The sequence below is a fragment of the Pinus tabuliformis genome, chromosome 2_2 (genome assembly GCF_031772625.1).
Source record: "Pinus tabuliformis cultivar Carrire ecotype Pingquan chromosome 2_2, CPIR1, whole genome shotgun sequence".
Taxonomy (NCBI): Eukaryota; Viridiplantae; Streptophyta; class Pinopsida; order Pinales; family Pinaceae; genus Pinus; species Pinus tabuliformis.
Window position 1 is genome coordinate 247,500,309 of NC_142300.1, and position 22,980 is coordinate 247,523,288.

The 22,980-nt window shown below is 37.1% G+C and overlaps 1 pseudogene; it reads left to right on the top strand.

The window, feature by feature from the left end:
• The window catches only part of LOC149192214 (uncharacterized), a 58,919-nt pseudogene extending 36,580 nt beyond the window's left edge, over positions 1–22,339 (top strand).
• The last annotated feature ends 641 nt before the right edge of the window (positions 22,340–22,980 follow it).

Below are 22,980 nucleotides of genomic sequence, written 5' to 3' on the forward strand. Positions count from 1 at the left end.
ACAAACATTTCTCTGCTACTAACGAGCCTAGACAATATGCTGGAGGAGTTGCTTGCTTCACCTCTCTTCGCAAGAAGCCTTCCTCTTCTTTTGCCTTTCTTTTATTTTTTCATTTTTTTCAGAGAACTATACATAGGCACTTATTAATTTCATGAGGTAGAAGAGGGATCACAACTTATTGGGAGAAGAAGAGGTTGTCCCTTCATAGAAGGATATTTATATACCTTTGGCATACTTGTTAAAATTTCCTCCACTCCTTACTCTATTCGACTTAGTCGACAAGGAACTGAAAAATTTAACACTGACTAGAGCAGGTGGTATTAGTTATGGATTCAAGCATCATGATTCCAGTATGGTTTTCTCTGAAAATAACATATCTTCCACCAAAGTATCATTGACTAAAAGAAGAAAGATTCACACAAAGAGAGGGAATATACAGATAACCAAGTGTTGATAGTAGCATAACTTCCTTGTGAACTTAACCATGCTTTCTTCGGAAACCAAACACGATCTCATGCGGAAGCTATCCTACAACTGAAAGAAACGAAAGAAAACGGGAAGAAATTAAATCAAACAAAACAAGCAAAAAAAAGAAAACAACAAACTACCCCTACTCCTACAACTAACCAAGAATAGGCCAGACCGACGTAAAATGAAATTTATAGTGTAACCACCAACACATTCGCTGACCTATATAGGCAAGGGAATGCATATCAAGAAAGATATTCAAAAGCAATAACAAACAATAAAGATAAAGTGATGTATACCATGACATTCGAAGTTTGAAAATGCATGCAAAAAAATATGAAAGAAAAGCACATGCAAAGCATTATGGGGATGCATTTTGGTGTTCAAACATAATGTGACTCAAAGACATGCAAGAACAAACTTTCAAACTTGTAAAATAGGCAAACATAAAGAAAGAAGATAACTTGAGTTTCACCACAGATTTCGCAAAGTATGATTCCTCCAATGGTTGAGTGATTGGATCATGCAAAACCAATGGAGGATGCAAAAATTGTGGAACAAATGGATTTTCAATTTGTGTGGAGGATTGATGAGGAGCCTTGAAAGATACATCGTTGTTTTGATCAGAATTGGAACTTGCCTCAGGACTGCAAGAAATTGACATAATCATTAGGTCCGGCTGAAGTGCGTTGACAACTTTTTGGAAGTTCCAAAACATCAAAATATAGATCATAAAAAACCAATGGCTTACAAAGATCAACTGTTGAAAGATCATAGTCGTCACCATATGAGTCAATGAAAATATCGTGACAACCATGATCAAAAAGTTCAAAATCAAAAATAAAGGCATCCTCATGACCTAATGAATCATAAAGAGAGGAAGATTGAAAACAATAAATTTCACCCTCTAATTCTTCACAATAATCAGATGATGGATTGGGAAGATCAAGAAGAGAATATTTTCTCTCTCTGCATTCAGCTGAAAAAATGACATCCCATGAGTTCTGAGTGTGATTGGAAATAACATCATCAGAAACTGATTCTTTGAAAGATTCAACAGGAATGATAGAATCATGGAATATGTCAGGATAATGAGGGAGAGGTGTGGAAGGAGAAAGATAAACCTTCATTGTAAATTCTTATTCAGAGATATACTCCCACACATAGTCATCGTAAATGATATCACAATTTGGCTGCTCAACACTAACTCCATCTTGAAATTGATCCTCATGAACACCAACAGAAACAGTTGAAACAGGTGAACCAAACAACTCACAATCAGGAGGACCAAATGAATCAACAAATGGAGGAGGAGACAACACATCATCAAAAACATCATATTCACAATGTAAACCTGCACTGAAATTCTTAGTATGTGGGGTGGGAGAAGATGGTGGTAAATCAATGGATGAACTCTCAAGTTCTCCCACCTCAACTTGCGGAAATGGAGTTGTTAGATGAGGGGAAGACGAAGAGTCACTTGGAACAACAACTTCATTCGTCACATATTTATGAGCTCTATAACCGAGGTACATTAGGAGACTTTCAAAAGACTCATATTTGTGTGGATTCATTGAAAAGTGAACAAGAAATTCAAATTTCTCTTTTATTAAATTCCAATTGATATCATCTTCATAAAATTCAAAACAAAAATGAATGAAATGATTGTGAAAATCATCAAGATATTCATCAGGTGATTTTCGCAATCACATGATTTTCTTTAAAAAAGATTTGTAATCATGTGTCAAAGGCGCGGTAAAGCTCCTTGACAAGATGTTCGAAAGAATGAATGGAAGTGGATGGAAATGTGTAACACCATTCCTTTACGCGTGCTTTGAATGTGAGGACGAACACACTTCATGTAGTATCCTCAAAGTGAATATTGTTTCTTGTGCAAATTTCGAAAAAAATGAGTGGTGTGTGAGAATGGTTGTTCCACCCTCGCCATCGAATTTCATATTTGACAAGTCATGAATTATTCCTGCGGGTACTTTCAGATTTGCGGTTCTATAAAAACATGTCGGGGTAATGATTTGGGAAGGATTCGTTAAAGATGCGGTAGTTTCAAGCATACTTCATGGGCTCAGCTTGCCATTTGACCCTCCCTCTAGTGCCATAAATTTTGACAGTGTTGGACCCACCAACATTTAAGGGATCTCCCCAATATGAAGTACCAATTAGACCTCACACCATTTGGTGTAGGAGTCCCATCCAGAATAGGGACCAATTGCTGATGTAGTGGGTTTTAATGATGTGCCTTGGCTTCTATAACACATAGAGTGATGTATGGTGACTTTGGTGGGAACAAGTGTGTGACTCTACAGAAAGTCAAGTGGCATGGAGGTTCTAATACACGAAGGGAAAATGAGTGAGTCCCTTGGAATCCTGTAAAATTATGCATCTTGAAAGGAACACACGAGCATAAAGACATCACAAGATAATCTGCGAAATAGTTCACAAGTTAACAATGATGGAATTAAAAAACATCATGCATTCAACAAGATTTGTACCAAACGAAATGGTTCATAAGCATAAGCATAAGTTGAATAACATGCATTTCAAACATAACAAGAATATCCCTACTATATTTACAACATATGCATGAAAACATGTTGGCTCTGAGCTTTTATTAAGTGAAATTTCCATTCATACATATACCATTGATGGACCACCAACCCCAATAGTGAAACATGAAGTCACCACCTTCTCCTCCAAAGAAATATACTTCCTTTATGCTATGAAGCAACCAAGGCTCTCACAAAATCCCCAACTCTTGATTCTAAGCCTAAGCCTAGCCAAAATCTCAGCTCCCCAAAAGTTATTTACATGAGTTATGAGGCTCTATTTATAACAAGAGGGGGTGACTCATCAACTCCCCTTTGTGACTCTTGGACTTCCCTCATGACTCTTAAACTTCTTTACAAAATGACTCATTACATTACATTGTGACTCTCCACATTCCAATATTGACACTTGGAATTCCACTTACAAACTACAAAGTAATATTACAATTTACACTTGTTCCCATATGAGATAAAATTGGGTAGAGCCAACTAGACATCCTATTAAGACAAAACAATTAAGCTTGATTTTGGGGAAAATCCAGCTCGAAATCTTCCACTTGATTTTTCTCGGTGATGTAGCGGTGCCAAGCTTTATATTGCGCGACGGCATCCCCAAACTATGTGATGGTGTTAAGATGGAAGCAGACTCTATCCTCCATGGTATCCATGTACATAGACTTGGAACCAATTTGTGTTTCCTTCTTGAGCAAGAGCAACATTGTGTTAATTTGGATAGGGTCGCCAATGTACTTGTGCATATTCTGTCGACTCACCTCCATATGTTCCTTGATGGCTACCTAACTCAAATTTTCCATGTAATATTCAATCTCCTACCTGAACTTATTCTTGTGCTTGATCTCTATGAGGGAGTCAACTGATGAGATCCTGTGAGATTTCACCAAGAAGTCCAGTCCGTTGTACAAACGTGCATATGAGGCCTAAGTGTTGGAAATGATTGAGGCAATCTATTTTTTGTTCTGGATAAGAATTCAAACCTTTTCCTTCTCCAACTCTGCCTCTTGCCTTGTTTTCTTGCCCAAGTCAAGTGATGCCCCTTTGAATTGCATTGACCATCATGCACAACGATGATGGCGGCTTGTATATTCTTAAGAGTTTACAAAAAAATATTTACACTTTTACTGCAATTCGTGCAAGTGGAAAACAACCTTATGCACAGTAATAAGCTCCTCATAAAGACTTTGCATGGTCTCTTCGAGTGTCAATACTTCACCGAGTATCATTGCCTTCAATTCTTCTAGATGGCACTGTGCGAAAGCTACATTCTGTACCTCTACTCGTAGTTGTTCAACCACTTTCCTAGCAGCCTGCAAGTTCTTTGCCAACTTTTTGTTCTCGCCCAACAAAAGTCTGTATTTGACTTTGACGCACTTGCAAAGGTCAATTTGGTTACAAAAATGGCACCTGGATTTCTTCTGGTGTTTTTCACGATCACCCTTTCTCTAATGGATGAAGGAGAGGCAAGGTCATATGGAAAGTGTTTCTTCCTTACTTGTACAATATTTTTTTTAAGCTCGTCATAAGTCAGATTGTACTTATCCATAACCGGACCATCATTGAGATGAAAAATTTCCTTTTCCTCGCTTGGAGCTTACTCCACTGGAGTATGGGGAGACTAAATGATGACCTGGTGTCTACTAGTCATCAGGTCAACATATTGTTTCTGCGGCTCCAACTCCTCTATTTCTTGAGTGAGCTGTGTGTCCTACATATGTTTCCTCTCCTCCTTTGATTGTCGGTTATGTTCTATCTCTTTAACTTGTCTATGCATTTCTTCTTCTTCTATTGCCTCTGCTCTTCACCTTTTTTCTTCTTCCTTCCGCCTCTTCTCTTGTTCTTCCCTCTTCTTCCATTCTGCTTCCTGCATCCTTTATTTCCTCTTCTTTTCCACTTTCATAGCCGCTACCATAATGGCTTGATCCGCTTTCATCTTGCGACTTCACTTCGCTCTCCCCCTGGACTATGCACAACCTTCCTCTTTCTCTTCTCACACATTGGGTTGCTCACTTTAGCTCATGTTTCCTTTGGAGTAGCTTCCTTCTGTGGAGTATTCTGTGAAGTTCTTGCCAAACTGATCGACTCGCGAGATTTGGAGGCATTATAACAATTCTTCAATCCATCCTCCTCCGATCAGTGGAAGGTCTCACTTAGCCACTGAAAATGGATCCTCGCACAGTGGTCTTTGCAAATACTCCTTGGATCATACACCTAATAATGCCTTGTCTGCCAAGGTGGAGTACACCATTTCTCCAATTTGTTTATGTAATTCAATCTAGTCCATTGGGTGGATGTCTTTAGAGAGAACTTCCAGATTGGTCCTGATATAATCAGCAGCTGACTGTGGCTGCTGCATTATGGGCCTGAAGTGACTAAGAGTCATTTTTCCTTCTTGAATATCATAGGCTGCCATTAGCCTTTGTTGATTTGTGGGGGCCATTCTCAGCAATTGATTATAAAGTTGGATCTTTACTGGCTCATTTCTAGTCTTTATTTCAGTAAATGCTTTCTTGATATCCGAGCCTTGATTGCTCCGTTGTTTGCTATGTGGCCTGGTGGATGTAACCTCCACACCATGCTGCCTCTCTAGCTCTTGCTGATATGAGCTAGTTGATGTTTCCAAAATTGGAGGAGCCTGTTGTTCAGTTCTTTCCTCACCGCTCAAGTTGCCTGTTGTCTCTCCCAAGAGTTCCTCTTTAGAGTAAGGATTTAACCTTTGCCTCTTTCCCCTTGCTGTTCTGCTGATCCACTTATAGGTGTGTCTTCCTGCCTGTCTCTTTTCTTGGCTCTTTCGTCATTGAGAGGAGTTTGTAACACTGGGATTTTAGGTACCTTTGTTTGTGTTGAAGGCTCTTGCCCCTTTGATGCATCTGGGTGATCTGCCATTGTTTCCTACTCTGAATGCAACACTTCTTTTCCTTTGGATGTCCCTGCAGGTGGAGTGCTTTCTTTGGTAGGCTGTTGTGAAGTTGTAGCAGATGATGTGCCCGCTCCAATGTGTTGAGGCAATTTGAAAGGGACCTGTCCAAAAGAGTCTAGGTCAAGTGTTTTCTCAAGCTCTTTCATTTCTTTTTCCAATCTTTCTTCCTCAGTGATCTCTTCAACTAATGTGCCTTCTACCCATTCTTGTTGGTTAGCATATTGTTGAATTTCAGGGATTTTGTGGTGAACATATCCTGTAAGCTTGTTTTTGACTTTTCTATAACTTATGAAATGTTCTGGGTCATATGGTGACCAATGAAAACTTTGTTTCAGCATAAGTTGATCCCTTAAAATTTTATCTGCTTCCTCCCAGGCTTCCCTTTTATTGAAGATAAAAGGGCCCAATTGATTTCTTATCTTGAGCCGTGCCTTTTTCCTAGCTCCATAGAAATGAGTCAAATCTGAACTAATAAATTGCCTAAAGTATTCCAGGGCAAATAGTCTCATAGGGACATACTTTGGCACCATGTAGGGGGATAGTTCACAGCCATAAATCCTGATCACAGTGTGATTTTGGTAAAAATACCAGTCACCAATACTGTATTCCTTTGAGAGATGCAAAATTTTCTGCATTTCAGCAAAGAGCCTGGTAGGAGGAGTTATCATCAACAAAGAAGCTTCTCCTAGCTTATAGTCAGTTTACTGCACTCTCTCCTATATGCGAATTGGGTCTTCACACACACTGCCCAATTTTCCTGTTTGTTTTGGTCTCTCAGAGTACCCTCAGAACGTTGTCCGCGTTCCACTGTTTGCCAGGGCTTTAGTTCTTTCGGGTATCTAATTCTCTATAATTTTTACAATCCCTCCACAGTTATTTAATTGAAATAGCTCTTAATTTTACGATCCCTTCACAGTTATTTAATTGAAACAGCTCTTATGAAATACTGTCTAGCACAATCACTTAAAAAAAAAAAACAGAACCAAGAAAAGAATAGGTTTAACTAAGCAAGGACAAATATGGGTGAAATTTTCCTCGGTTGACACTTTTCAATAGAGAGGTACGTACAGTCCCTTTAGCCAAATAACAGTTAATGTAGAAAACTCTGCCCGACCTCCCTACTCTGTCCCTTTCTTCCCTAAATAAGAAAATTGTAAACTACAGAAAGTAAGCACTCTATCTTTTAATTCGAGTTAGGGCTGCATACCTGATTCGCCTCCTGTCAGAGCACTCCTTTACTTGTTTATAAATATGATCACCACTGCCTTCTGCAGCTAGTCTTCCACCCGTCCTTGAGACTGTCTTTCAAGACCAGTCTCCCCCCTAGCTGACTCAAAGACTACAGTCTTTACAGGTTGCCTGCGCTCTGCGCTCTTACCATCTGGTCATCACCAGACGTGGTAAGTCCCCCTCTTTCCCCACTGCCTGTCCTCTACAGCACAGTGACCTCTTTTCCCCCTTCCTCCCTTTTCCTGGAATCCATTCCACGGTTAGGGAGGGGAAAAGTGGTTAGGGTTTTTTTGCAACCGTTTCTTTATTATATATATATATATATATTATGTTAACTTCTCTCCTCAAAAGTTACATAACATTCCTGTTACTAGGAAATCATTCCTCATTTCCATTTTCTAAAAATAATAATAATAATAATAATAATAATAAATAAATAAACTAAAATAAAATAAATAAAAAATAAAAAATAAAAATAAATAAATATTAATTAATTCATGCAACAAATAAAAATCATCATCCATTTATTTGTGTCCTTTTGACTGAGGTAAATAAAAATATTTACAATGATATGGGGATATGACAATGAACCCAAACCAAACCCTCGACATTTAAAAATGTAACAGACATTAGTATTCAAAAAGTAAGTTTGCAAATGTAACAACTATACACCACCTCTACTCCAAAATCGTTGAACACTCTGGAGCGAAAAAACTCATCAGATAAATGATTATAATGATTAAACAACTTCTCTTACCTAGGCTTTGACTCTAATTCTAAGGTAAAATTAGATAATAATTAATAATGTGCAAACAAATCCAAAACAATGAAGCAAAAACATATAACATGTATAGATATAGAAAGAATCATTAGTAAGTTACAAACAACTAAGATTGTCTAATAATTTAAATTATCGATGGGAATTAGCCTCAAAGCCAAAAACCAGTATTTGTCTATAAATATTCAAAAAATGTGAACCAAAATAAACCTAACAAAGAAACATCAACTATAACTATATTTACAATAAAATTATTTTACAAAACTCCATACTAATTAAGAGCAATGACATGAGAAGAAGATGAAGTGTTTATATGGAAACATTCATAATAATTAAACAAAAATTCTTACTATTTAAATATCATTAAAAAATTGTTCAAATAAAAGATTGTTTAAATAGAAGATTCAAACACAACACGAAAAATCCATGAAAAAAGTTTAAAAAGACATAAACTGTTTAAATATCATTGAAAGATGGTTCAAGTAGAGGATTCAAACAACACAACATAAAAAATCCATGAAAGAAGTTTAATTCTCTTGAGACACATCAATTGTAACTGAAAATAAAGTTGGTAAGCATGAGTGAAGCTTTATGCAAAATTGTGGATGGAGAAGCTTAGATCTAAAGCTCGGTATAAACGTAGATAGACAAAGGAGACAAAAAAAAATCAAATCCACAAGTCATTTTTTTCCCTGTAAGCTCGAGGTATACCTCTTGTGCAATAGATGGTGTCATTTCTTCCAGCAAACTCGAGGGTCTTGTGCAATATATGGTGTCATTATTGCCATTTTAAATAACAAAGCAATGTCCGAAGGTTTTTTCTAGTCTGATGCACAAAACATAACATCAAGGAGTAATATTATTGAGTATAGCGAAAAAAAAAAATTCATTTTCCCCTTAAATATGTACATGATAATATATATATTAGTATAGGCTATGGGAGAGATAGTATGTTGCTACGAGAATCAAAGAAATTTCCACCCAAACATGACAACTGACTTGGGCAATACATGGAAATACTTAGATTTTCATATAAAGCTTGCAGATAGGTTTACGTTTCATTTTGTAATGATTCAAAATATTCAAATTTGTTTTCATGTAAAGTTTTTTTTGCCTACATATTCAATCTTACACGAAATATTCAAATTTTTTCCATGTAAAGCTTGTAAATAGGTTTACCCTTAATTTCACAATGACTCATTTTGTAATGATACACAATATTCAGATTTTTTCTATGTAAAGTTTTTTGCTTACATATTCAACTTTACACAAAGTTATTCTATATAAAACTTGTAAATAAGTTTTCCTTAATTTCATAATGACAAAAAATATTTAAGTTTTTGTGAGAAGTCGCCCAAAACTGAATAGTTTCAACATTCTCCTATCTTATAAGGCATTAAAGATGCAGACTACAAATAGGTTGTCAAAAAAACAAATAGAACAATCCTATAAAGTTGCAATCAAGTTTAGGTTGGCAATGAGTAGTACATCTCCAAACAAAACCTTTCAGAATGGTTTTGACCCCCCAAAAAAACAATAAATGTAAGCCTTAAACAATTAATGCACTAAAAGATTTTGTTTATTATGACAAAAACAAAAAGTCAAATTCAATTGTTACAACATCTATTAATTTGTTGAGCTTGTCGTTGTTTCTGTTAGACCAGAGCATACATAACACATAGCGGATTTATACTCAGAGACTTAGATGGCAATAGCAGAGAATAATTCACAGAGACAGACAAATGGAGAAACAACAAGATTACTCAATCAGAAATAGCGGAATAGATAAAACAATCACTGGAGAACAGAAATCACTTTGCATTACATAACAGGCTTGGGCCTTGGCTTGCTTTCCTTGGCCAGAGAAATTACAAATTTATAGAGGCAGAAGAAGGATCTAGAATCCTGTGTGTGATTCAGATGGAGATCTGGATTGATCTAGAAACCACTGGTTGTGTAGGAGGATCTAGAATCCTGCATGTGAATCTAGAAACTAATGGTGGTGTAGAAAGATCTAGAATCTTGGAGATCTAGAAAGATCTGATCTAGAATCCTTCATGAATTTGGCTTCACACTTAACATTCTCCCACTTGAAGCCAAATAAGAGTCATCAAGTCACACCGAGTCCTACCATGCCTCTACATAACTCATGTTTATTTCGTGGTAGAATCTTAGTGAGCATATCAATAGGGTTCCTATCTGTATGGATCTTTTCCAAGGATAACTATTCTTCCTCCAACACATGTCGGATCCAATGGTACCTTAAGTCAATGTGCCTGGTTTTTGAATGAAATGCTGGGTTTTTTTCCAAGTGAGTGGCACTCTGACTATCACAATATAACACATACTTGTCCTGCTTTATTCCTATCTCTCCTAGGAATTGCTGCATCCACAACATCTCTTTACAAGCTTCTGTTGCAACTATGTACTCTGCTTCTGTTGTAGAGAGGGCTACTATTCTTTGTAGCCTTGACACCCAAGATACTGCTGCACCTGCAAATGTATACAAACAACCTGTAGTGGACTTTCTGGTATCCATATCTCTAGCCATATCTACATCTGTAAATCCTTCAAGCACAGTCTCATCATGACCGAAACATAAACAATAATGAATAGTACCCTTGAGATACCTTAAAATCCATTTTACTGCTTGCCAATGTTGTTTGCCTGGATTGGTAAGGAACCTACTCACTACTCCCACTGAATATGCAATGTCTAGTCGTGTGCATACCATGGCATACATTAAGCTGCCAACTACTGAAGCATAAGGAAGTCTGCTCATCTCTTCTTTCTCTTTGTCGTTACTAGGACATAATTCAGTACTCAGCTTGAAGTGGGTTGCAAGGGGTGTACCAACTAGCTTGGCATCCTTCATATTAAACCTGTCAATCACCTTCTTGATATATTTTTCTTGTGACAGCCACAACCTTTTGTTTTTCCTGTCACGCATTATCTGCATGCCCAATATCTGTTGTGCTGGTCCCAAATCCTTCATTGCAAATTTGCTACCCAAATCTTTCTTCAACCTATTGATCTTATTCTTATCATGCCCAACAGTCAACATGTCATCCACATATAACAATAATATGTTATACTTTCCTTGATCATACCTCTTGATATAGACACAATGGTCAGCTTCTAACCTTTGAAAACCATGTTCCAACATGAATGAATCAAATTTCTTGTACCATTGTCGAGGTTCCTGTTTCAACCCATAGAGACTCTTCTTCAACCTACAAACAAGGCCTTCTCTGCCTTTTTCTATGAAGCCTTCTGGCTGCTCCATATAAATTTCTTCCTCCAATTCACCATGAAGGAAAGCAGTTTTTATATCTAACTGTTCACATTCTAGGTATAAAGCAGCAACTAGACCAAGAATGACTCTAATGGATGATATTTTAACAACAGGTTAGAAAATTTCAGTAAAGTTAACACCTTCTTTTTGGGCAAAACCTTTCACCACCAGTCTTGCTTTATACCTCTCCTTCTTTTCGTCACCTTCATGCTTAATCTTGTACACCCATTTGTTTTGTAGAGCCTTTCTACCTTTTGGGAGGTTTACAAACTCCCAAGTTTTATTTTCCTGCAAAGAGTTCATTTCTTCTTCCATTGATTTCTTCCATTCTTTATTGTGCTCGACTTTACAAGCTTCTTGAAAACAATTAGGTTCACCTTCCTCAGTGAACAAAATATAGTTTGAAGGAGGATACTTTTGTGAAGGCTTATGAGGCCTAGAATATCTGCAAACCAACTGTGGTGGTGCATTGTCAAGTTGAATCTCCTGTAAAGGTTCCTGCAAGATTCCTTCTTCTTGTTGTTCATTATTTTCCACTTGTTGTTCTTCATGCTCCTGAATTTGCTGTTCATTTTCTTGTATTGGTGGTATGTTTTCCTGTTGCTCTTCAAACCTGTCAATAACCTTTTTGACCTCCAACTCACCTACAATCCTCTTGAACATTTCTGACTCATTAAATATAACATCCCTGCTTCTAATAATTTTATGTTTGACTGGATCCCAGAGACGATAACCAAGATCTTCATCCGCATATCCCAAAAAAATGCATTTCATAGACTTATCATCTAGCTTAGTTCTATTTTCTTTGGGAATATGTACGAATGCTTCACATCGAAAGATTTTCAAGTGAGAATAATTCAAATTCTTACCAGTCCAAACTTCTTCAGGGATACCGCAATCTAAGGTTGTAGTTGGAGATCTATTTATGAGGTAGCAAGCGGTCCTGACTGCTTCAACCCAAAAATTCTTCTCCAAACCGGAATTGGACAACATACTTCGCACCTTTTCCATAATGGTGCGATTCATCTTTTCTGTGACACCATTTTGTTGAGGAGTACTAGGCACAGTCTTCTCATGCTTTATGCCAAACTTGTTACAATATTCCTTAAATGCATTTGAGCAATATTCTCCACCATTATCTATTCTTAAACACTTCAGCAATTTGTTAGTCTCTCTTTCAATAGCAAAATGGAATTTTTGAAATATTCCAAACAATTCACTTTTATTTTTCATAGGATATGCCCAAACCTTCCTGGATGCATCATCTATAAATGTTACAAAATATGATGCTCCTCCTAATGATTTGATGTTAACATGCCCAAACACATCTGAGTGTACCAATTCTAACACATTTTTCTTTCTGTCATGGCCACCTCTAAGGAATGTAACCCTTCTTTGTCTACCATATATACAATGCTCACAAAGATCAAGATTGTAGGATTTCAAACCTGGCCATAAATTTTTACCAATAAGGATTTTTAAGCCCTTCTCGCTCATGTGACCCAAACGCTTATGCCATAGATCTACTGAATTTTCTTCTTTTGTGACAGTAGCCAAATCTAATTTTCCTATCAGTGTCTTCAATGTGTATAATGTTCCTGTCTTGGGTCCTTTGGCCACGACCAATGCACGTTTGCTAATTTTCCAGCCTCCTTTTCCAAAGCTTGTCGAATAGCCTTCATCATCCAATCATCCTATAGAGATTAAACTCATGTGCATTTCTAGTACATGCCTGACCTATTTCAACAATATATCTTGTCCATCTTTCATCTTGATCTGGACATCTCCCATTCCAACAATACTGCAAAAATTATTATTCCCCAAAAGAACTCTACCATAATCACCGGGATTATATGAAACAAAACTATCTTTGCATGGGGTTACATGGTGAGATGCCCCAGAGTCAAGGATCCAATCAAAGTTACTGCAAGATGTATATACACACGCATCCTCTACTAAAACAGTAAACAACGCATCACCATCTATGGCTACAGTAGTAGTCTCACCTTCACTTGTGATAGATGACTTGTGATTTGTACTAGACAGTCTCTGATCCTTTTGTCCTTTCTTCCAGAATCGAAATTCTTTCTTCATGTTCCCGGGTTTGCCACAATGAAAGCAGATGATCCTTCCACTCATTGATTTTGATCGGCCTCTCGATCTTGATCGCCCTTGCCGGCCTCGATCCATTCTCCTACCATGATCAACTAGAGCTAGAGCCTCTCCTCCCTAGTTTTCCACAATTGACTTGCATCATAGCTCCTCATTTATTAAACTATTGCTGACATCATCAAACTTCAGGGTCCCTGTATTTTTTGAAGTTCTCATAGCTACAATTAAATTTTCCCAGTTGTCTGGCATAGAACACATTAGCAAAATAGCTCTAATTTCATCATCTAAAATGATTTTAACAGAGGCAAATTGATTAGTAATAATATTAAATGGATTCAAGTGCTCAGCAACTGAAGCACCCTCCTTCAGTTTGAGATTATAAAGCTTCTTTATCAAGAACACTTTGTTTGATACCGTGTTCTTCTCATATAGATCATGGAGCTTCTTCCATAATCCTTCTGTCGTCTTTTCTCTAGACACATTGAAATAAACATTCTTTGCTAAATATTGGTGGATTGTTGCAATCGCCTTTCTATCTAGCTTATTCCACTCTTCATTTTTCATCGATGAGGGTTTCTTTGTTGTGCCCTCAATCAGAAAATACTGATCCTTTAAAATCAGTATATCCTCCATCTGTGATTTCCATAGGGAAAAATTAGCCCCGCTCAACTTCTCCATATCTGTAACTATTGTCTCCATTTTCAATCAAATTCACACCCCAAAACACAAAAACTCCACTTAAAAATAAAACTTTAATTATTACTCTTTAAAATTTAGTAATAATGACCTTCCTCCTTTTAAAATACCCTTTTCAAAATTCCTGCTCCTTTTTAAAATATACTTTTCAAAATTCCAACATATAATTATATATGTTTCATAATAAATATAAAAACATATATAATGTTTTAACCTTTTCACATTTCACACATACATATGTTGGTTTGAGAAAAAAACTTGACGTATACATGCAAGCTTGATGTAAAAAAAACTTATGAACACCACGTTTCAACTCCAATCTCCACCTATCTCCACGTTTCAAACTCCAGCAACACGTTTCAACATAGATCCACGACCTTGCTTTTCTTGCAACAACTGTCTTTTAGTTCCAGCGTTCCTTAACTATTTCCTGGACAGATCCTTCAACAGCTCCAGGGGTAACAACCAACGTTTTAACGAACACTGCCAGAGCAAGGCGATGGCACTAAGTGGCTTGCATGGTGGATATTCAAACCTAGCTCTGATACCAGTTGTTAGACCAGAGCATACATAACACACAACAGATTTATACTCAAAGACTTAGACGACAATAGCAAAGAATTATTCACAAAGACAAACAAATGGAGAAACAATAAGATTACTCAGTCAGAAATAGCGGAATGGATAAAACAATCACTGGAGAATAGAAATCACTTTGCATTACATAATAGGCTTGGGCCTTGGCTTGCTTTCCTTGGCCGGAGAAATTACAAATTTATAGAGGCAAAAGAAGGATCTAGAATCCTGTGTGTGATTCAGATGGAAATCTGGATTGATCTAGAAACCACTGGCGGTGTAGGAGGATCTAGAATCCTGCATGTGATTCTAGAAACTAATGGCGGTGTAGAAAGATCTAGAATCCTGGAGATCTAGAAAGATCTAATCTTGAATCCTCCATGAATTTGGCTTCACACTTAACAGTTTCTGACAGCTAGCTGGATGTGTCGAGGTACAGTCATGTTCTTCTTGTCATCCCTTGCTGCATTCCCAGCAAACTCAAGCACCTCTACTGCTAAATACTCCAAAATCGCAATCATATAAATGAGAGCCCCTACACCAACGTGTTCTGAGTACTTGTCCGACTTAAGGAAGCAGGCAATCCTTCCAACCGAAAATTGCAGACCAACCTTCGAAAAGCACCATCGCCACCTCCTAAATAACTCATGGTGTTGATTCCCCTCTTGGATATTACAATTGATTCACATGAACATACCACCACCTCGCACCGTCAAATGAATGAATATGTAATACTAGCAAGCAACAACTCCAAAACTGACTCAATTTTATTTCCAACCACGGTTACCAGACCAGGATGAGTTGAGAACTGACTGTGCGAGGTGTGGTATGCATAACTAAACATAATAAATATGATGTAATGACGGCTCCAAATTCGGGTCATGTGTGTCGGCGCCTGGAGGAACCAAAACCAAACTAGATATTAATTAACAATTGCCCCAAAAGGTGCAAAGAGAGGCCGATAAGATTCTTAAATTGAAAAAAATGTATTTTGGTTTCCATAATCAAGTAATAAATGAACTTTGATTTGGAATATTGAATTTTGAATGATGCAATTGTCTTTGAGCTTCACATTGAAGGTAGCAAAGCATATCTGCAGGTGTTCATAGTACATCGTAGATCACTTTACTCAAAATCATAATGCAGAATAACACATAAAAGATTCTATCCATGAGATTAGAGATTGATAATGAAAAATAACACATAAAATATTATATCCATGAATTTGACAATCTTCTCGACATCTAAACAAGTTTTTCCAACCTAAATTTACTTTTCTTGTTTTTCTCTTTTGGTCGTTCTCTATGTAATCTATGTACATCATAAAGCTCATATGCATGTAATTTGTGTACATTTTCTATAATACAATGTCTTCTAAGTTACCAACATAAAAAACACACTATACAATATAATATAATTGATAATATTTATTTATTTTTGCAAAAATACTCTAACAATATGCTTCTTATATACACTAAAGAAATAAAAAAATTTCCACTAAATCCCCATGTAAAAGACAAAAACATAATCAAATTTCAATATAAAAAACAAAAATATAATACGAATTCAATTTTTCTTCAAATCTTAATTGATTTAAATAATGGAAATATTAAATTTGTTCACTAATTAATTATAATTTTTAATCTTTCTCAGATTCTTAAACTTTAAGCTAAAATCACCTATATAAATTTAATAATATAGAAAATATATTTCTACCTTTCCTACCTTCATGGAAAATGAATATTTGCTAATTTAAAAATATATAAAATAAATTTATGATCATCTAATTATGATAGCCGAAATGGGAGGGAAAAGGCCACGGTTATTTTCCACCATCTACTTTGCCAACAACTACTTTAGGAAGCAATAGTGCTTCTTAATCACAAGCCTTGAACCAGACAAATCAATGAAGTTGTTGTCCATTAATTGTTGCTTAACTATTTCTCTTTGTCTGACTAGTAGAGTATAATTGAAGTCTCAAGTTGCCCCATTTGTTTCAGAGACATCAATAATGCAAAGAGATGCATATTTCAAAACCCATCTCAATTGACTCTAGCTTTCCTATACCCAAGCATTGGTTGCAACAGGCAATGTTGGGCAAATGTCTACCAAGAGAGCTCCATCAAGAACACCCAATACTTCTGTTTTTCCTCGTGGTTGTTGAGATCGTAAATAAACCATCAAATTTTGTATCTGCATCTAAATCCTCTCCAATCATGTTTTCGTTTCTTCGCCTCTATGATGTCTTATTTCTCTTTTACTGCCGAGATAAGCCATCCTCTTCCTCTCGTGAGACTTTTTTTCTTTTATTTTCTCTTAATATGTGCTACTTCTATGTTCCAATTTTCTTTGAAGCCTCATCATCACTTTCTTCCACTTGGTCTTTGACTTCCTACCACCACACTCCTCTGCTTCTCCCTCTGATATTGTTGTTATTTTTGTTTTTCCCTCTGGTTTCTCATTCTCTTTCACATATTTCAGAGAGGCACTCTACTTCTAAATTCTCATGTTAGGCATCTTTTGCTTCAAACTTAATTACTAAATCGTCGTATCTTAACCTTTTTACTTCTCATTTGTTCTCATGTTTGCTAAATAGACTATGTGTGCTAAACATGTCCTTCTCCAATTAAATGTCTCTTTCCAATAGTAACTTGATAGACTCTGGCAATGAAAATATCTAATTTTGTTAACAAAAATTTACAATTTTGCAAAATTTGATATTGTAAATAATTTCTAAACCGCTCTTTTAATTGGAGTGACTCCATTCACAATTCCAACAATCTTGTATAAATCCTTTCTGAATTTTAAAGTAAGCTCACCATATTCCCATATTTACCACTTCCTTCTTCGTACTTTATGAAACTACTATTTCCTTGGTTTTCATCTCATACTCTTATTCCTTTAAACCTCATTCTTAGATTTTCATACAAATTTACACCTAGATTAATACAATGATAAAGAAAATGTTTTCCAAGATAAATTCAGTTTGAAAATAATTTATAGTATTTTAAAGTGATTTCATATCATTTTTTTTAATAATAAATATATTAAAGATTTGAAAAAAAATTGAAATTCGAATTTACTATAAAAGAAATAATATTAAAAATAAATTTACCAAAAAAATTATTTTGTTTATCAATTCACCATATTACCAGCATCATCTAAAATTTTATCATTTACCATTAATATATAAAAATACAATAATAATTCATTAAAAAACTATTTCTAAATTCCAAAATTCATTTTTAATACCATTCCATCTCAACATCCACACTGGCGACATAAGATACCTACCACTGGTAATATGAGAAAATAAAATACTTACCACTGGTAATATCATAGAATAAAAGAAAAAGAAATCAGTGACGTATCTAAATCAAATGCATAAAAAATATTTCCTTTTTTCATGATATCACTAACCAAATTTGGATCCTCTCTGTATGGTTGACAGGTATGTTCATTCGATGTATCTTTTGGGCGAATTAACTTTTAAGCTGTATAAGAGCAGATGTATAGCTAAGAGTAAGAAGATTGGACAAAGAAGAGTACATATTTCGCCTCTTTTTATTTGCATAATGAAAGGTAAGTAGGGGAGGAGATCGCATTTCTGGGGCTATTCTGGTTTTAAATTTGAATAACATTGAAAACAAGCAAATAATAATTTTTTTTGTGGCTGTACCGAGCGAACACGCCCCATGGAATTCGCTCACAAACTGTGGTTACGAAAATGGAGTTAGTGGAAATCATATCAGTAACAACAGATATCACGAGAATAAAGCTAGAGCTATTAAACAGGGGTCATGAGCTAGTAAAATTGGTAGACGAAATGCCCAGGTTAACAGATTAAAAAAAAAGGCCTATAGGCTTAACCAGCAATACTTTGTTTGTTTGACAAATTGGAAGGAAGAACAGTAATACAATTAATTCACCATCTACGGTATTCTGACACATCTACCTTGTATTTGCAAGAAAACTTCACAGTAGAGCTTTGGTGAGTTAGAGAATTTGGTTATTCGCTTCTACCTAGTTTTATAGTTCTAAGGTTCCAATGGATTTAGAAGCCTTTCTTGAACATCCCCTGTAAAGTAGGACAAATTTCTAGGCTATTGTTACCTAATGGTATGTGGCTTCTAATTTTTTGTTTGCTTTTCAATGTAGATCTTATTGATGTTGGTCTCAGTGAAGTTAGATGCTCCAGTGTGACGCTTAAACTGTGCACTTGGATAATTCGCCATCCCATGCCTGCTGAGAGGAGAGAGATTTTTATATTCAAAAGCAATTCCAAGATGCACATAATGGGTATATTCGACTTTAAACCACGCTCACACAACTCAGTGAAGGGGGAGGAGGATGAGCAAGAAAATTATACATCCCAGAGTGAATTTAGCAATATGTTAAACTTATACATTCCACAACAAACTTAGCAATATGTTTATTAGGAAAGGCCATGACCACTGTGAAGTCTTCATTGGCATGAGCTTCATGGCATGTAAGGGTTTTCACACCCTTCAAACCTGCCTCCCAGGCATTGCAGAGCTGAGTAAATGTTATTTTATAATGGTAATATGTTGATGGTAGATGTCTAGATATTCTAGTCTAGTTATGTGAAGATTGTTTTTTTCTAAATTAAAGGCTGAGATGTTTGGTTTTAGTTCATGGAGCAGTTTGTGTAGTAAGAGACCGAGTAAATCCCAAAACTGCTGCCAAAGAGCTTTGTAGCTATAACCTGCAATTATTGCAGTGACCCAAAAGCATAATACAATGGATAGAAGCTAAGGAGGACAAATATGGAGTGATATTTTGTAATGTCTATTTGGAAATGCATCAAAAATTTCTCTTTGAAAAAAACATGGAAATATTATTCTTTTTAATGTTCAATGACAGATTTGGGTACCTATCACATGACGTTTTCTAAAGGGAAAATGGAATATTCTAAGACACAACACTCCAAAAAATCAGAACGGAGCTCTGGACACAACTTGCCATTTGATGATGACATGCCTGTGTCCAAAATTATTCTCTAAATTTTGTTGAAATTAAATAAAACACCTTCGATATCACATTTGATTCTTAGCTGGAAAAGCGTACTGCTCCATTTCTAGCTATTAGTTATCTATGACTGCACGATTCTCACAATGGCTTGGTAGGTACACTCTGGGTATTCATGAATGATATCACATTTGATTCTTAGCTGGAAAAGCGTACTGCTCCATTTCTAGCTATTAGTTATCTATGACTGCACGATTCTCACAATGGCTTGGTAGGTACACTCTGGGTATTCATGAATTTATGATAGTTATGTTTAAGTTGCTCATAATTTTGCTCTGACGTGGTGCACTCTCCAAATCACCAAAAAGCATGACCTGACCCTACCTTCTGCGGGTGAAATTTAGATATAGAAAAAGCAGACATAATAAAAGTGTTGTAACATTTATATTAGTCTTATATTTGTAGTGCCATAAAAATAAACAAAAAAAAAGCAAGAAGTTCGGTCCCGTAAAAGAGAGAGAGAAAAGAACCAGACTGTTCCTGTAACGACCTGCAGCTCCGGCTTGAAGTGCGACGGTGGAAGTGTGAGCTCTTCCAAGTGTGCGATGACACTTATGCGCACATATGAGGAGGAGAGCTTGCTTATATGGCGTGAGATTTGTATCAACACATGACACTTATGCGCACATATGAGGAGGAGAGCTTGCTTATATGGCGTGAGATTTGTATCAACACATATGAAGGCTGACTTGATGATTTAGGGGCTTTTGCGATGGAGCAAAGGCGTGGGTGAGGTCGGCTGGGCAAGCCATGACCTCCCCTTCAACGCATATATATTGTGTTGCGTTGGCCCTCATTTGACATCAACCAACTCGCTCATACATCTTCGCTAAGGCAAGGAGGCACAGGTTTCTAGTGCGCAAGTCTAAGAGGAGGAGGCGCAGATTTCACATGCGCCCATTCTTGGGCAAGGCTGCACGGTAAGGCGCGGTTGCAGGTGAAGGTGCGGGCAGGAGCGCCCGGCGGTTGGGTGAGGGCGTGCACAGGTGTGTGGCGCCCGACGGACGGTTGAGGCGTGCACGAGTAGTGCGCGAAGGTGCCCGACGGTGAAACGAAGGTGCGCCCGGTTTGTGCGAAGGTGCCCGACGGTGAACGGAGGAGCGCCCGGTTTGTGCGACGACTTGGCACGGGTTCTTGGGTGACTCGGGTGAGCGCCTTCCCGTCGTGCAAGTGTGCACGGTGACTTGATGAAGTGTTGAGATTGTGAACGGAGGTGTGTCTCGGGCAGAGGTGCCCGTGTGTGGCGACTTGGAGGCGCATCCGAGTTGGGCAAACAACACGACTGTGCGACGAGGTGAACGAAGGGTTTGAGATTCGTGCAGCGACCGTGCGGAGGTGCCGACGAACTGGGCAACCGACTTTTCCGAAGTTGTGAAAATTTGGCTAAGTATAAATTTGGGGTTTCCCAAGGACTTAGTCTGTACTTTGTAAAAGTGGAAAAATTATATATATTGATATCGGGCAGACTCATATTGCAGGGAGTTTCCCCTCCCTTTATACTGTTGTGCATTTCTCTTATATAATGCTATTGATAATGAATGTGTATGGGTATTCATTGATATAAAGGAACACATTAATAATACTTGGTTGCGAAACACAAGCTAAGTAGGAAAAGTGGAATATTAGGCGTAGTCTACAATCATAAGTATTGGTGAAAAGAAAACGATTGGTAGTGCCGCATCTCGCTATAAGCGGTTGAAAGACTACCGTAGGTGTAGGGGCGTGACAGTTCCCGTGCAGTAAAACGATGTTATTGCCTGGAACCTCTTTCCTGGGTTGCAGTGTCCCAAATTTGAAACTTGACGTCCTTCCTATCGATCTCCATCAACTGGGTCTGGAATTGTAAGTGTATCGTTGCCTTGGAGTCAATTAAAATTAGAAAAAAAAAGCAAAATAATAAATAGAATAAAATAAATAACGTGCATCTGGACCTCATGCAATGGCCTACCTTGCATGAGGCCCACCTAGCGTCAACATTACAGCAGTATAAACTTAATAACAATGATCTTGTTGCTTCGGGGAGACCAGGGCAAGGGTTTGTTGGAGAGCACAGACGAGCAATTCTATCTCGAACGACCACTCATTCGAGCTCATGGATTCGTTGGATCTTGAGGACACCTTAGACACTAACCACAAAAATCACCATAGTTTTATGAATAATAGGAACAATATAATAATAACCATCTGGAGTTTATCGCTTCAGAAGACAAGGGAAAGGTTTTGCTGGAGAGCGTGGATGGGCTTTGCGATCTTGTGTTGAATGTTGTATGTTATGAGAACGGATTGGGATTATTGGAGCCGCAAAATTGTAAGTGACGGAAGTCGTCCAAAGGGCTCGACTTTGATCAACGGGGCGCTAATAGTCAGAGACCGACGAGTGCAGCGAAAATAACCCCATTCAAGCTCTGGTGGGCACTTTGGTGGGATTTTCGGAGGTTTACAGCGGAATTGAAGTCAGTAAAATGGAGCTCTTCACTACGATGAATTTAGAACTCGCCAAACAGACGTAAAATGGAGCTTTGCACTAAGATGAATCTAGAGCTTATGAGACAAAGAACCACAATGGTGGTGTTTTTGGCTTCAGTTCCGTTTCAGTTTCTTCAAGCTCTGCATCTTCATATTTAGAAGAAGAATAACTGCAGTTAATTCCTTGCTGTCCATTACATTAAATGCCAGAGTGGTTGATTGATGGGTTTGTTGAATGGGCTCGAACTTGAGACTGGTTGATATGGTGGTGGAGTCATTATTATATCCACTGACAAGTGAATGCACAACCCAATTCTTTGGCCTTTTTTATTCATCATGCCACTCGATACAATCATGGCACCACCGGCGGTTGAAATTGCCACTGCACCCGGAGAATGGGGTCGTTTCACTTCAATAGCAGCAATCAGAGCAACTTCCAGAAGGGAGAGAAGCTTACTGTTGTGGTTCTCCCTCCGCACAACCGTCGACCTCCTGTTATGAAAAACCAACGACGAGAGTTGTTTTCAAATCCTCATTTCCATTAAAAAAAAATAGTGTGCCACATGTCAATCAGATCAGAGTATGCCACATATCAATCAAAAGTGTTTGACTAAATTGATTCAAAAGAAGACCTATCAACCTAAAAATAACCTAAATTTTAAATATGAATAAAAAAAAAAGCATGTACAATTAAAAAGTAATCCCAAACATCACTTCTACATATCATTGTTCCTTGGTGATATCAAAAATTAAACTAAATATAAAAACATTCACTTTTAAATCCTTTTCCTTAAAAGAAAAGCGAAACTTC